General features: G+C 38.9%; 1 protein-coding gene across 4 annotated transcripts in view; it reads right to left on the minus strand.

Moving 5' to 3' along the window:
• Nucleotides 1–13,792, minus strand: part of LOC109566912 (ATP-binding cassette sub-family C member 4-like) — a 727,713-nt gene that overhangs the window by 583,602 nt on the left and 130,319 nt on the right. The gene's annotated exons all lie outside the window — the stretch shown is intronic.

Consider the following 13,792-nt stretch of genomic DNA (forward strand, 5'->3'; position numbering starts at 1 on the left):
CTGATATCATCTTCAGCATATTTTGAAAAATAACCAAGATAAGATGGGTAGCATCCATGGGACTGCCTCCCTTCTGAATGTCCATCTCTTCCAAGGAATAAGGAGGAAACAGAATTAGAGGACTTTTAAAGAGGAAAATATAGCGGTTCTCTCCTACTGACTCTCAGGCCCCCCCTGGGAGTTTGGGTTCACATGTCCATTTTGGCACCATTTACAAACTAATAACTAGGGTTTTGAGTTCACTTAAAAACTGACCTCACTGACTTAGTGATACCTCTTAGAGTAATGGACTTTCAGGTTGTTCACTGGTTATGAATCCTCCTACCAATGCAGGAGATGCAAGAGATGAGGGTCCAATTCCTGGTTTGGGAAGATCCCCTGGAGGAGGAACCAGCAACTCACCCCAGTATTTCTTGCCTGGAAAACTCCATGGACAGATGATTCTGGTGGGCTACAGTCCCACAGAGGGTCACAAAAAGTCAGACATGACCAAGCATGCACACGCACACACAGAGTGATAAATCACCCCATTATTCTATTTCTTTAGGAATTTTTCTTTATCACAGCTGTTTGTTTTCAATGAAAGATTTGGTAGGTTTTCCTTAAAACAGTCATAAAGAAGCAGTTTCTAGAGAAACACAGTGATGGGATGATTTCTGTAGGTGATATCACCAACATTAAAAAGGTCAATTACAGAAGCAACACATGGAAATCACATACTGGTTTCCATATATTTTTTTAAACCATACTTTTAAAATAGATTCACATCTATTTCTTTTTATAGAAAGCTCCAAATGTAGTTTAAATAAAGGTAGATCTTAGTATTATCTTCCCCTTCTACCACTTCGTCATTTTTAGAATTTATATTAACGTTGCCTCTCTGTCCATGGAACAATGTGTCCTAAAATCCTAGAGTAATTTTTCTACCTGAGAATCTGTGAAAAAAGATATAATCTAGGAAACAAATATAAAAATAATTTACCAATACTTCAAGTTTTTTTAAGATGTCATAGTTTCACCATTAAATCTGCCCTGTGAATTCAGTATCAGTGGATCATCCCATTTTTATTATATTTGATGGTTAACTGCTCTCCCCTCTTCTCGTCTAGAATTTCACTATAGACTCACAAACTTAAATAAAATCAGAGGTGCACTTCTTTTAGGGCAGGAAAAGGTAAAACAATTGGCCCAATTTAAGAAAAGTAATTAGCCTCCAATTAAAATAAATAAATTTAAATTAAAAAAAAAAAGTAAAACTTAGGAAAAAAAAAAGAAGAAGAAGAAGAAGAAAACAAAATTCCCACATTGCTGGAAAGCTGGGTGGATGTACTAAGACTCAGTGCTGACATACTTCAGAAACCAGAATTACTGTCCAGAAATTCTCAGGCCTCCAAATCTGCCCACTCACAGTTAATGCTCATCTACATATTACAGATTTCAGAGCTTACCTGGAAAGGTAACATTAAATGACAAACACATCAATTCAAAACAACACAAACAATCACTCAGATTTTGTGTTAACAACAACAAAAAAATTAAAGAACTATGCCACACTTCTCTGAAATGAAGAGAGCAATAAAAAATTTAGTAGTTGCTTATTTATGTCAAAGAATGTTTTTCCTATGTTTCCTCTAAAAGTTTTATTGTGTCTGGCCTTATATTTAGGCCTTTAATCCATTTTGAGTTTATTTTTGTATATGGTATTAGGGAGTATTCTAATTTCATTCTTTTACATGTAGCCATCCAATTTTCCCAGCACCACTTATTGAAGAGATGTCTTTTTCTCCATTCTGTATTCTTGCCTCCTTTGTCATAGATTAGGTGACCATAGGTATGTGAGTTTTTCTCTGGCTTTCTATACTGTTCCATTGATCTATATTTCTGTTTTTTTTGTGCCAGTACCATACCATCTTAATTACTGTAGCACTGCATTGAATTTGACAAAAAGTTCATTTGCATTTTTCTATAACATCTTACGTAACGAACTTTTTGGCCAACTTAATAATGTAGTCTGAAACCAAGGAACCTAATTTCCCCAACTTCATTTTTTCTTAAGATTGCTTTGGCTATTCGGGATCTTTTGTGTTTCCATAAAAACTTTAGCTCTAATTCTATGAAAAATGCCATTGTAATTTGATAGGGATTGTATGGAATCTGTAGATTCTTTGGGTAGTATAGTCATTTTCACAATATTGATTCTTCAAATTCAAGAACATGACATATCCTTCGATCTCTTTATGTCATCTTTGGTTTCCTTTGTCAGTATCTTATGGTTTTCTGAGTACTGATCTTTTGCCTCCTTAGATATGTTTATTCTTAGGTATTTTATACTTTTTATTGCAATGGGAATGGGACTGTTTCCTAATTTCTTTCTGATCTTTTATTGTTAGTGTACAGGAATGCATGTGCTTACATTTTAGAAGCAAAAGACTGAGCTAGGTCCTATGAGGAATTTGAAGACTGTCTATGGCTTAGAAATCTAGAGTTTCAGCCCTCAGTAGAATCGATTTGTAAAATGAGGGCAAATACACAAAATAATTTGCATTAAATATTCAAACCAACAGGAAGTTAATAGTCAAAAATGTTTAGGGAAAACATGACATGAATGACAGAAAATCCTCTAAAAATGAACCTCTCCATATAAAAACTTAGCACATTCTCCAGGGTTCTGTTATCTGCATTCATGCTGCAGCATTTAAATGACATAATCACCAATAAATAATCATTCTCACATTCCAGGGCTTCCCTGATGGCTCAGACAGTAAGAATCGGCCTACAATGCAGGAGACTCAGGTTCAATCCCTGGGTTGGGAAGATCCCTGGAAAAAGGGAATGGCAACCCACTCCAGTATTCTTGTCTGGAGAATTCCATGGACAGAGAAGACTGGCAGGCTACAGTCTTTTGGTTTGCAAAGAATCAGACATGACTGCATGAATCTCTGTCTTCTGTCCTCTCACAGTCCAACTCTATAATATACTTTTATAAACACTTTACTATGAAACATTCTTATTTTATTGGTATGATCTCATTCACATCTTTCATTTAATAATGAGAAACTATTATTGTCTCTACATAGTGGATGTTCCCTAAGACCAGAGGAATAAAATGAACATTGGATGGTAATTAGAATAATTAATCGACCAGGTCACTAGTAGAATTTAATCCTACAGCTTTAATGTCTAATTTAGTGCTCTGCTAATCCCTAAGAAAAAGAAATGCAAAAAAGCAAAATGGCTGTTGGAGGAGGCTTTACAAACAGCTGTGAAAAGAAGAGAAGCGAAAAGCAAAGGAGAAAAGGAAAGATATACCCATTTGAAAGCAGAGTTCCAAAGAAAAGCAAAGAGAGATAAGAAAGCCTTCCTCAGAGATCAGTGCAAAGAAATAGAGGAAAACAATTGAATGGGAAAGACTATAGATCTCAAGAAAATTGAGATACCAAGGGAACATTTCATGCAAAGATGGGCTCAAAAAAGGACAAAAATGGTAGGGACCCAACAGAAGCGGAAGACATTAAGAAGAGGTGGCGGGAATACACAGAACTGTACAGAAAAGATCTTCATGACCCAGATAATCATGATGGTGTGATCACTCACCTAAATCCAGACATCCTGGAATGTGAAGTCAAGTGGGCCTTAGGAAGCATCAATATGAACAAAGCTAGTGAAGGTGATGGAATTCCAGTTGAGCTATTTCAAATCCTGAAAGATGATGCTGTGAAAGTGCTGCACTCAATATGCCATGAAATTTGGAAAACTCAGCAGTGGCCACAAAACCAGAAAAGGTCAGTTTTCATTCCAATCCCAAAGAAAAGCAATACCAATGCTCAAAGTGAAGTCGCTCAGTTGTGTCCGACTCTTTGCATCCCCATGGACTATAGACTACCAGATTTTTCCATCCATGGGATTTTCCAGGCAATGGTACTAGAGTGGGTTGCCATTTCCTTCTCCAGGGGATCTTCCTGACCCAGAAATCGAACCCGGGTCTCCTGCATTGCAGGCAGACGCTTTACCCTCTGAGCCACCAGGCAAGCCCTTACTTACCCAGTGTTCAAACTACCACACAAGTTCACTCATCTCACACACTAGTAAAATAATGCTCAAAATTCTCCAAGCCAGGCTTCAGCAATATGTGAGCCATGAACTTCCAGATGTTCAAGCTGGATTTAGAAAAGGCAGAGGAGGGGGCAGTCCTAAGATGGTGGAGTAATAGAATGGGGAGCCCACTTTGTGTGGCCAATTTGTGGGGGAGCCCCCACAAATTCATCAAAAGATCATTTGAACGCTGAGCAAATACCACAAAACAACTTCTAAACGCTGGCAGAAGACACCAGGCACCCAGAAAGGCAGCCCATTGTCTTCAAAAGGAGGTAGGACAAAATATAAAAGATAAAAAGAGAGACAAAAGAGTTAGGGACAGACTCCCATCCTGTGGAGGGAGTAAAGAGGAGAAGTTACCAAACACCAGGAAACCCTCTCCCTGGCGGGTCTGTGGGGAGTTTAATTGGGAGGAAAAAAATAAATAAAACCCACAGAGTACGCACCTAACTGCAACTCCCAGGGGAGAAGTAGCCCAGACGCTCATGTCCACCACCAGCAAGCGGGGGCTGAACTGGGAGGTGCAGGCTGCATTGCTTAGGCTAAGTACTGGGCCTGAATGCAATCTGAGGGAGCTAACGTAAGATAGTAACCCAAACTGTGGGATAGCCAGAGAGAGAAAGCGAGGGGAAAAAAAAAAAAAAGAGGAAAGAGACAGAAAGAGAGAACTTTCCTATGAAAAGCTCTAACCTAAGGCACTGCCAGGTCCACTCACAGAACAAAGGACTGAGCAAATACCAGAGGAGAGCTAGCTGGCAGCGGACCAGCCCATCCCTCATGGGAGGCAGAGAGGAAGGCGAGAGACAGCTAGAGCCAGAAAGGGGCAAACTTAGCCCCAGAGACGGCATCCTCTACCAAACTGCGAGCAGGCTTCCAGTTGCTAACCAAATCTTCCTGTGATCCTGGATGGTTGACATCCACCAGGAGAATCACAGCTAGAGATCAGCTCCCCAGAGGAGACACATGGCACACCTGAGATGGTACTTCCGCTGCTCACCCAGGAAACTGAGCAGCTGGGAATGGGGAGGTGATAAGACACACTGCCCTACCTGGGGATAGTGTGCTTGCCAAGCACCTGGTCGCCTCAGCTGCTCAGACCTGGGAAGGGCACAAAACACAGGCCCAACCGAGTCTGTGCCTTTGTGGAGTGCCCAAGAACCTTAACCTGAGTGGCTTAGACATGGGAAGTGCTCACATCCCAGGGACTGCTTTAGACAGTTCCCCTGCAGAGCAACTTGGAGCCTGAGCTATGTAGACCGGGAAAGCACACACGCCATGAGCGGGGAAAACCCCAGTGTGACCCAGGCACTGCGAGCACTCCCCACACACAACAGTGATATTTGTTTGCAGTGTTCCTCCCTCCCCACAGCACAATTAAACAAGTACGCCTAAATAAATGACCACCTTAGCCCCTTTGTGTCAGAGCAGAAGTTAGATACTGAAGAGACTTGCAAACAGAGGAAGCCAAAATAAACGAAGAAGAGGAAGCCGCTTTGGAAGTGACAGGTGCAATAGATTAAAACCCTGTAGTTAGCATTGACTACATTGGAAAGGACCTATAGACCTTGAGAAGAAGTATAAGCTGGAACAAGGAAATATCTGAAACTGTACTGGCCCCACACTGCCCTCAACAGCTCCAGAGAAATCCCTAGATATATTTTACTATTATCACGTTTTAATTTTTAAGTTATTACTCCTTTAATTTTCATTTTTAAAACCTACTATTATTTAACTTATTTGCAGAGTACATTATGAGAAATGCTGGGCTGGATGAAGCACAAGCTGGAATCAAGACTGCTGGGAGAAATATCAATAACCTCAGATATGCAGATGACGCCACCCTTATGGCAGAAAGTGAAGAGGTACTAAAAAGTCTCTTAGTGAAAGTGAAATTGGAGAGTGAAAAAGTTGGCTTAAAGCTCAACATTCAGAAAACTAAGATCATGGCATCTGGTCCCATCACTTCATGGGAAATAGATGGGGAAACAGTGTCAGACTTTATTTTTCTGGGCTCCAAAATCACTACAGATGGTGATTGCAGCCATGAAATTAAAAGACGCTTACTCCTTGGAAGGAAAGTTATGACCAACCTAGATAGCATATTCAAAAGCAGAGACATTACTTTGCCAACAAAGGTCCGTCTAGTCAAGGCTATGGTTTTTCCAGTGGTCATGTATGGATGTGAGAGTTGGACTGTGAAGAAAGCTGAGTGCTGAAGAATTGATGCTTTTGAACTGTGGTGTTGGAGAAGACTCTTGAGAGTCCCTTGGACTGCAAAGAGATCCAGCCAGTCCATCCTAAAGGAGATCAGTACTGGGTGTTCATTGGTAGGACTGATGCTGAAGCTGAAACGCCAATACCTTGGCCACCTCATTTGAAGAGATGACTCACTTGAAAAGACCTTGATGCTGGGAGGGATTGGGGACAGGAGGAGAAGGGGATGACAGAGGATGAGATGGCCGGATGGCATCACTGACTCAATGGACATGAGTTTGAGTGAACTCCAGGAGTTGGTGATGGACAGGGAGGCCTGGCATGCTGTGATTCATGGGGTCACAAAGAGTCGGACACGACTGAGTGACTGGACTAAACTGAATTACCTTGCAAAAAAAAGACCTTATTTTTAAAGCAAATTACATATATAGAGTTTTTTATAACTTTTGTGATTTTGTTTTATTAATACTATATTTTTGAGAGTCTAACCTCTACTCTAGATTTTTAATCTTTGCTTTTTGGTATTTGTTATCAATTTTGTACCTTTACAAATCCAAACTTCAGTACCCATTTTTACTTAGGAGTGTGATTACTGGCTTGATTGCTCTCTCCCCTTTTGACTCTCCTTTTTATCCCCCAAGTCACCTCTATCTCCTCCCTCTCCCTTCTCTTCTCTACTTAACTCTGTGAATCTCTTTGGGTGTTCCAGGCTGTGGAGAACACTTAGGGAACTGATCACTGGCTAGATTGGTCTCTCTCCTTTTGACTCCCCCTCCTGGTCACCTCTATCTCCTTCTTCCCTCTTCTCTTCTCTATGGAACTCCATGAACCTCTCTGAGTGTTCCAGATTGTGGAGAGCAAATAGGGAAGTGATTACTAGCTAGATCGCTCTCTCCCCTTTTGATTCCCCCTCTTTTCCTCCTGGTCATCTCTATCTCCCTCCTCCTCCCTCTTCTCTTCTCCATGTAACTCTGTGAAACTCTCTGGGTGCCCCTCACTGTGTAGAATCTTTTCACCATTAACCTAGATGTTTTATCATTGGTGCTGTATGGTGGAGAAGTCTTGAGGTTACTGCATGAATAAGACTGAAAGCAAGAGGCAGGAGGCTTAAATCCAAAACTTGAGAATACCAGAAAACTCCTCCAGGGAACTTTAATCAACAAAAGCTCATCCAAAAGCCTCCATACCTACACTGAAACCAAGCTCCACCCAAGAACCAACAAGTTTCAAAGGAAGATATAACGAACTAATTCTCCAACAACGCAGAAACAGAACCCCGAGCACAAAATTATAGCTGGCTAAAAATCACACCAAACCCACAGACACCTCAAAACTCGCTACTGGACACTTCACTGCACTCCAGAGAGAAGAGATCCAGTGCCACCCACCAGACACCTACACAAGCTTCCCTAACCATGAAACCTTGACAAGCCACTCATCCAACCCCACCAACAGGGAGGAACCACCACAATAAAGAGGAACCACAAACTTCCAGCATACAGAAAGGCCACCCCAAATATAGCAACCTAAACAAGATGAAAAGGCAGAGAAATAGCAGGTAAAGGAACATGATAAAAGCCCACAAAACCAAAAAAAGAGGAGGAGATAGGGAGTCTACCCAAAAAAGAATTCAGAATAATGATAGTAAAAATGATCCAAAATCTGGAAAACAAAATGGAGTTACAGATAAATAGTCTTGTGACAAGGATTGAGAAGATGCAAGAGATGCAAGAAAAGATTAACAAGGACCTAGAAGAAATAAAAAAGAGTCAATCAATAATGAATAATGCAAGAAATGAGATCAAAAAAATTCTGGAGAGAACCAAGAGTGAAATAACTGAGGCAGAAGATAGGATACGTGAGGTGGAAGATAGAATGGTGGAAATAAATAAAGCAGAGAGGAAAAAAGAAAAAAGAATTAAAAGAAATGAGGACAACTTCAGATACTTCTGGGACAATGTTAAACACCACAACATTCCAAGCACAGGAGTCCCAGAAGAAGACAAAAAGAAAGGCCATGAGAAAATACTTGAGGAGATAATAGTAGAAAACTTCCCTAAAATGGGGAAGGAAATAGCCACCAAAGTCCAAGAAACCCAGACAGTCACAAACAGGATAAACCCAAGGCGAAATACCCCAAGTCATATATTAACCACATTAATGAAGATCAAAAACAAAGAACAAATATAAAATGCAGAAAGGGAGAAACAGCAAATAACTCACAAGGAGATCCCCATAAGAATAACAGCTGATCTTTCCACAGAAACTCTTCAAGCCAGAAGGGGATGGCAGGACATACTTAAAGTGATGAAAGAGAAAATCCTACAACCCAGATTACTGTACCCTCCAAAGATCTCATTCAAATATGAAGGAAAAATCAAAAGCTTTACAGACAAGCAAAAGCTGAGAGAATTGAGCACCACCAAACCAGTTCTTCAACAAATGCTAAAATATTTTCTCTAGACAGGAAACACAGAAAAGGTTTATAAACTCGAACCCAAAACAACAAAATAAATGACAATGGGATCATACTTATCAATAATTACCTTAAATGTAAATGGGTTGAATGCCCCAACCAAAAGACAAAGACTGGCTGAATACATACAAAAACAAGACCCCTATATATGCTGTCTACAAGAGACCCACCTTAAACCTAGGGACACATACAGACTGAAAGTGAACGGCTGGAAAAAGATATTTCATGCAAATGGAGACAAAAAGGAAGCAGGAGTAGCAATACTCATATCAGATAAAACAGACTTTGAAATAAAGGCTGTGAAAAGAGACAAAGAAAAACACTACATACTGATCAAAGGATCAATCGAAGACAAAGATATAACAATTATAAATATATATGCACCTACCATAGGAGCACCACAATATGTAAGGAAAAAGCTAACAAGTATGAAAGGGGAAATTAACAGTAACACAATAATAGTGGGAGACTTTAATACCCCACTCACACCTATGGATAGATCAAGTAAACAGAAAATTATCAAGGAAACACAAGCTTTAAATGATACAATGGACCAGTTAGACCTAATTGATATCTATAGGACATTTCACCCTAAAACAATGAATTTCACCTTTTTCTCAAGTGCACACAGAACCTTCTCCAGGATAGATCACATCCTGGACCATAAATCTAGCCTTGGTAAATTCAAAAAACTGAAATCATCTCAAGCATCTTTTCTGATCAAAATGCAGTAAGATTAGATGTCAACTACAGGGGGAAAAAAACTATTAAAAATACAAACATATGGAGGCTAAACAATACACTTCTGAAAAACCAAAAAATCACAGAAGAAATAAAAATATGCATAGAAATGAATGAAAATGAAAACACAACCCAAAACCTATGGGATTCAGTAAAAGCAGTGTTAAGGGGAAGGTTCATAGAAATACAAGCTGACCTCAAGAAACAGGAGAAAAATCAATAAATAACCTAACTCTACACCTAAAGCAACTAGAAAAAGAAGAAATGAAGAACCACAGGGTTAGTGGAAGGAAAGAAATCATAAAAATTAGGGCATAAATAAATGCAAAAGAAACAAAAGAGACCATAGCAAAAATCAACAAAGCTGAAAGCTGGTTCTTTCAGAAGACAGATAAAATACACAAACCATTAGCCAGACTCATCAAGAAAAAAAGGGAGAAGAGCCAAATCAACAAAATTAGAAATGAAAATGGAGAAATCACGAGACACACAGAAATACAAAGGATCATAAGAGACTACTATCAACAACTATATGCCAATAAAATGGACAACTTGGAAGAAATGGATAAATTCTTAGAAAAGTATAACTTTCTAAAACTGAACCAGAAAGAAATAGAAAATCTTAACAGACCCATCACAAGCACAGAAATCGTAATTGTAATCAGAAATCTTCTGACAAAAGCCCAGGACCAGAGAGCTTCACAGCTGAATTCTACCAAAAATTTAGAGAAGAGCTAACACCTATCCTACTCAAACTCTCTCAGAAAATTGCAGAGAAAGGTAAACTTCCAAATTCATTCTATGAGGCCACCATCACCCTAATACCAAAACCTGACAAAGATGCCACAAAAAAAGAAAACTACAGGCCAATATTACTGATGAACATAGATGCAAAAATCCTCAACAAAATTCTAGCAAACAGAATCCAACACATATTTAAAAGATCATACATCATGACCAAGTGGACTTTATCCCAGGGATGCAAGGATTCTTCAATATTCACAAATCAATCAATGTGATACACCACATTAACAAATTGAAAGATAAAGACCATATGATTATTTCACTAGATGCAAAGGAAGCCTTTGACAAAATCCAACATCCATTTATGATAAAAACTCTCCAGAAAGCAGGCATAGAAGGAACATACCTCAACATAATAAAAGCCATATATGATAAACCCACAGCAAACGTTATCCACAATGGTGAAAAATTGAAAGAATTTCCCCTAAATTCAGGAACAAGACAAGGGTGGCCACTCTCACCACTACTATTCAACATAGTTTTGGAAGTTTTAGCCACAGCAATCAGAGAAGAAAAAGAAACAAAAGGGGTCAAAATTGGAAAAGAAGAAGTAAAACTCTCACTGTTTGCAAATGACATGATACTCTACACAGAAAACCCTAAAGACTTCACCAGGAAATTACTAGAGCTAATCAATGAATATAGTAAAGTTGCAGGATATAAAATTAACACACAGAAATCCTTTGCATTCCTATACACTAACAATGAGAAAACAGAAAGAGAAATTAAGGAAACAATTCCATTCATCGTTGCAATGAAAAGAATAAAATACATAGGAAGAAATCTACCTAAAGAAACAAAAGACCTATATATAGAAAACTATAAAACACTGATGAAAGAAATCAAAGGTGACACAAATAGATGAGAAATATACCATGTTCATGGATCGGAAGAATCAATATAGTGAAAATAAGTATACTACCCAAAGCAATCTATAGATTCAATGCAATCCCTATCAAGCTACCAAATGTATTTTTCAGAGAACTAGAAAAAATAATTTCACAATTTGTATGGAAATACAAAAAGTCTCGAATAGCCAATGAAACCTTGAGAAAGAAGAATGAAACTGGAGGAATCAACCTGCCTGACTTCAGGCTCTACTACAAAGCTATAGTCATCAAGACAGTATCGTACTGGCACAAAGAGAGAAACATAAGTCAATGGAACAAAATAGAAAGCCAAGAGATAAATACATGCACCTATGGACACCTTATCTTTGACAAAGGAGCAATAATATACAATGGAGAAAAGACAATCTCTTTAACAAGTGGTGCTGGGAAAACTGATAAACCATTTGTAAAAGAATGAAACTAGAGCACTTTCTAACACCATACACAAAAATAAACTCAAAATGGATTAAAGATCTAAATATAAGACCAGAAACTATAAAACTGCTGGAGGAGAACATAGGCAAAACACTCTAATGTAAACCCCAGCAGGATCCTCTATGACCCACTTCCCACAGTAATGGAAATAAAAGCAAAAATAAACAAATGGGACCTAATTAAACTTAAAAGCTTTTGCACAATGAAGGAAACTATAAGCAAGGTGAAAAGACAGCCTTCAGAATGGGAGAAAATAAAAGAAAATGAAGCAACTGACAAAGAATTAATCTCAAAAATATACAAGCAACTCCTACAGCTCAATTCCAGAAAAATAAGTGACCCAATGAAAATATGGGCCAAATAACTAAACAGAAATTTCTCCAAAGAAGACACACAGATGGGTAACAAATAAATGAAAAGATGCTCAACATCACTCATTATCAGAGAAATGCAAATCAAAACCACAATGAGGTACCATCTCACGCCGGTCAGAATGGCTGCTATCAAAAAGTCTACAAACAATAAATGCTGGAGAGGGTGTAGAGAAAAAGGAAACCTCTTACACTGTTGGTAGGAATGCAAACTAGTACAGCCACTATGGAGAACAGTGTGGGGATTCCTTAAAAAACTGGAAATAGAACTGCCATACGACCCAGCAATCTCACTGCTGGGCATACACACCGAGGAAACCAAAATTAAAAGACACACATGTACCCCAATGTTCATCACAGCACTGTTTATAATAGCCTGGACATGGAGGCAACCTAGATGTCCATTGGCAGACAAATAAATAAGAATGCTATGGTACATATACACAATGGAATATTACTCAGCTACTAAAGAAAATGCATTTGAATCAGTTCTAATGAGGTGGATGAAACTGGAGCCTATTATACAGAGTGAAGTAAGCCAGAAAGAAAAACACCAATACAGTATACTAATGCATATAGATGGAATTTAGAGAGATGGTAACAATGACCCTATATGAGAGACAGCGAAAGAGACACAGATGAAAGAACAGATTTGGACTCTGTGGGAGAAGGCGAGGGTGGGATGATTTGAAGGAATAGCATTGAAACATGCATATTATCATATGTGAAATAGATCATCAGACCAGGTTCAATGCATGAGACAGGGTGCTCAGGGCTGGTGTACGGATTACCCTGAGGGATGGGATGGGGAGCAAGGTGGGAGGGGGGTTCAGGATGGGGAACACATGTACACCCATGGTGGATTCATGTGAATGTATGGTAAAACCCAAAATATTGTAAAGTAATTAGCTGCCAATTAAAATTTAAAAAAGAAAAGAAAAGGCAGAGGAACCAGACATCAAATTGCCAACATTCACTGGATCATCGAAAAAGCAAAAGAGTTCCAGAAAACATCTATTTCTGCTTTATTGACTATGCCAAAGCCTTTGACTGTGTGGATCACAATAAACTGTGGAAAATCTGAAAGTGATGGGAATACAAGACCACCCGACTTACCTCCTGAGAAACCTGTATGCAGGTCAGGAAGCAACAGTTTGAACTGGACATGGAACAACAGACTGGTTCCAAATAGGAAAAGGAGTACGTCAAGGCTATATATTGTCACCCTGTTTATTTAACTTATATGCAGACTACATCATGAGAAACACTGGGCTGTAAGAAGCACAATCTGGAATCAAGATTGCCAGGAGAAAAATCAATAACCTCAGATATACAGATGCCACCATCCTTATGGCAGAAAGCAAAGAAGAACTAAAGAGCCTCTTGATGAAAGTGAAAGAGGAGAGTGAAAAAGTTGGCTTAAAGCTCAACATTCAGAAAACGAAGATCATGGCATCCGGTCCCATCACTTCATGGCAAATGAAACAGTGGCTGAATTTATTTTTTTGGAATCAAAAATCACTTGATGGTAACTGCAGCCATGAAATTAAAAGACACTCCTTGGAAGGAAAGTTATAAGCAACCTAGACAGCATATTAAAAAGCAGAGACATTACTTTGTCAACAAAGGTCTGTCTCATCAAGGCTATGCTTTTTCCAGTAGTCATGTATGGATATGAGAGTTGGAATATAAAGAAAGCTGAGCGCCAAAGAATTGATGCTTTTGAACTGTGGTATTGGAGAAGACTCTTGAGAGTCCCTTGGACT

Source organism: Bos indicus, chromosome 12 (genome assembly GCF_029378745.1).
Source record: "Bos indicus isolate NIAB-ARS_2022 breed Sahiwal x Tharparkar chromosome 12, NIAB-ARS_B.indTharparkar_mat_pri_1.0, whole genome shotgun sequence".
In the NCBI taxonomy this organism is placed as follows: Eukaryota; Metazoa; Chordata; class Mammalia; order Artiodactyla; family Bovidae; genus Bos; species Bos indicus.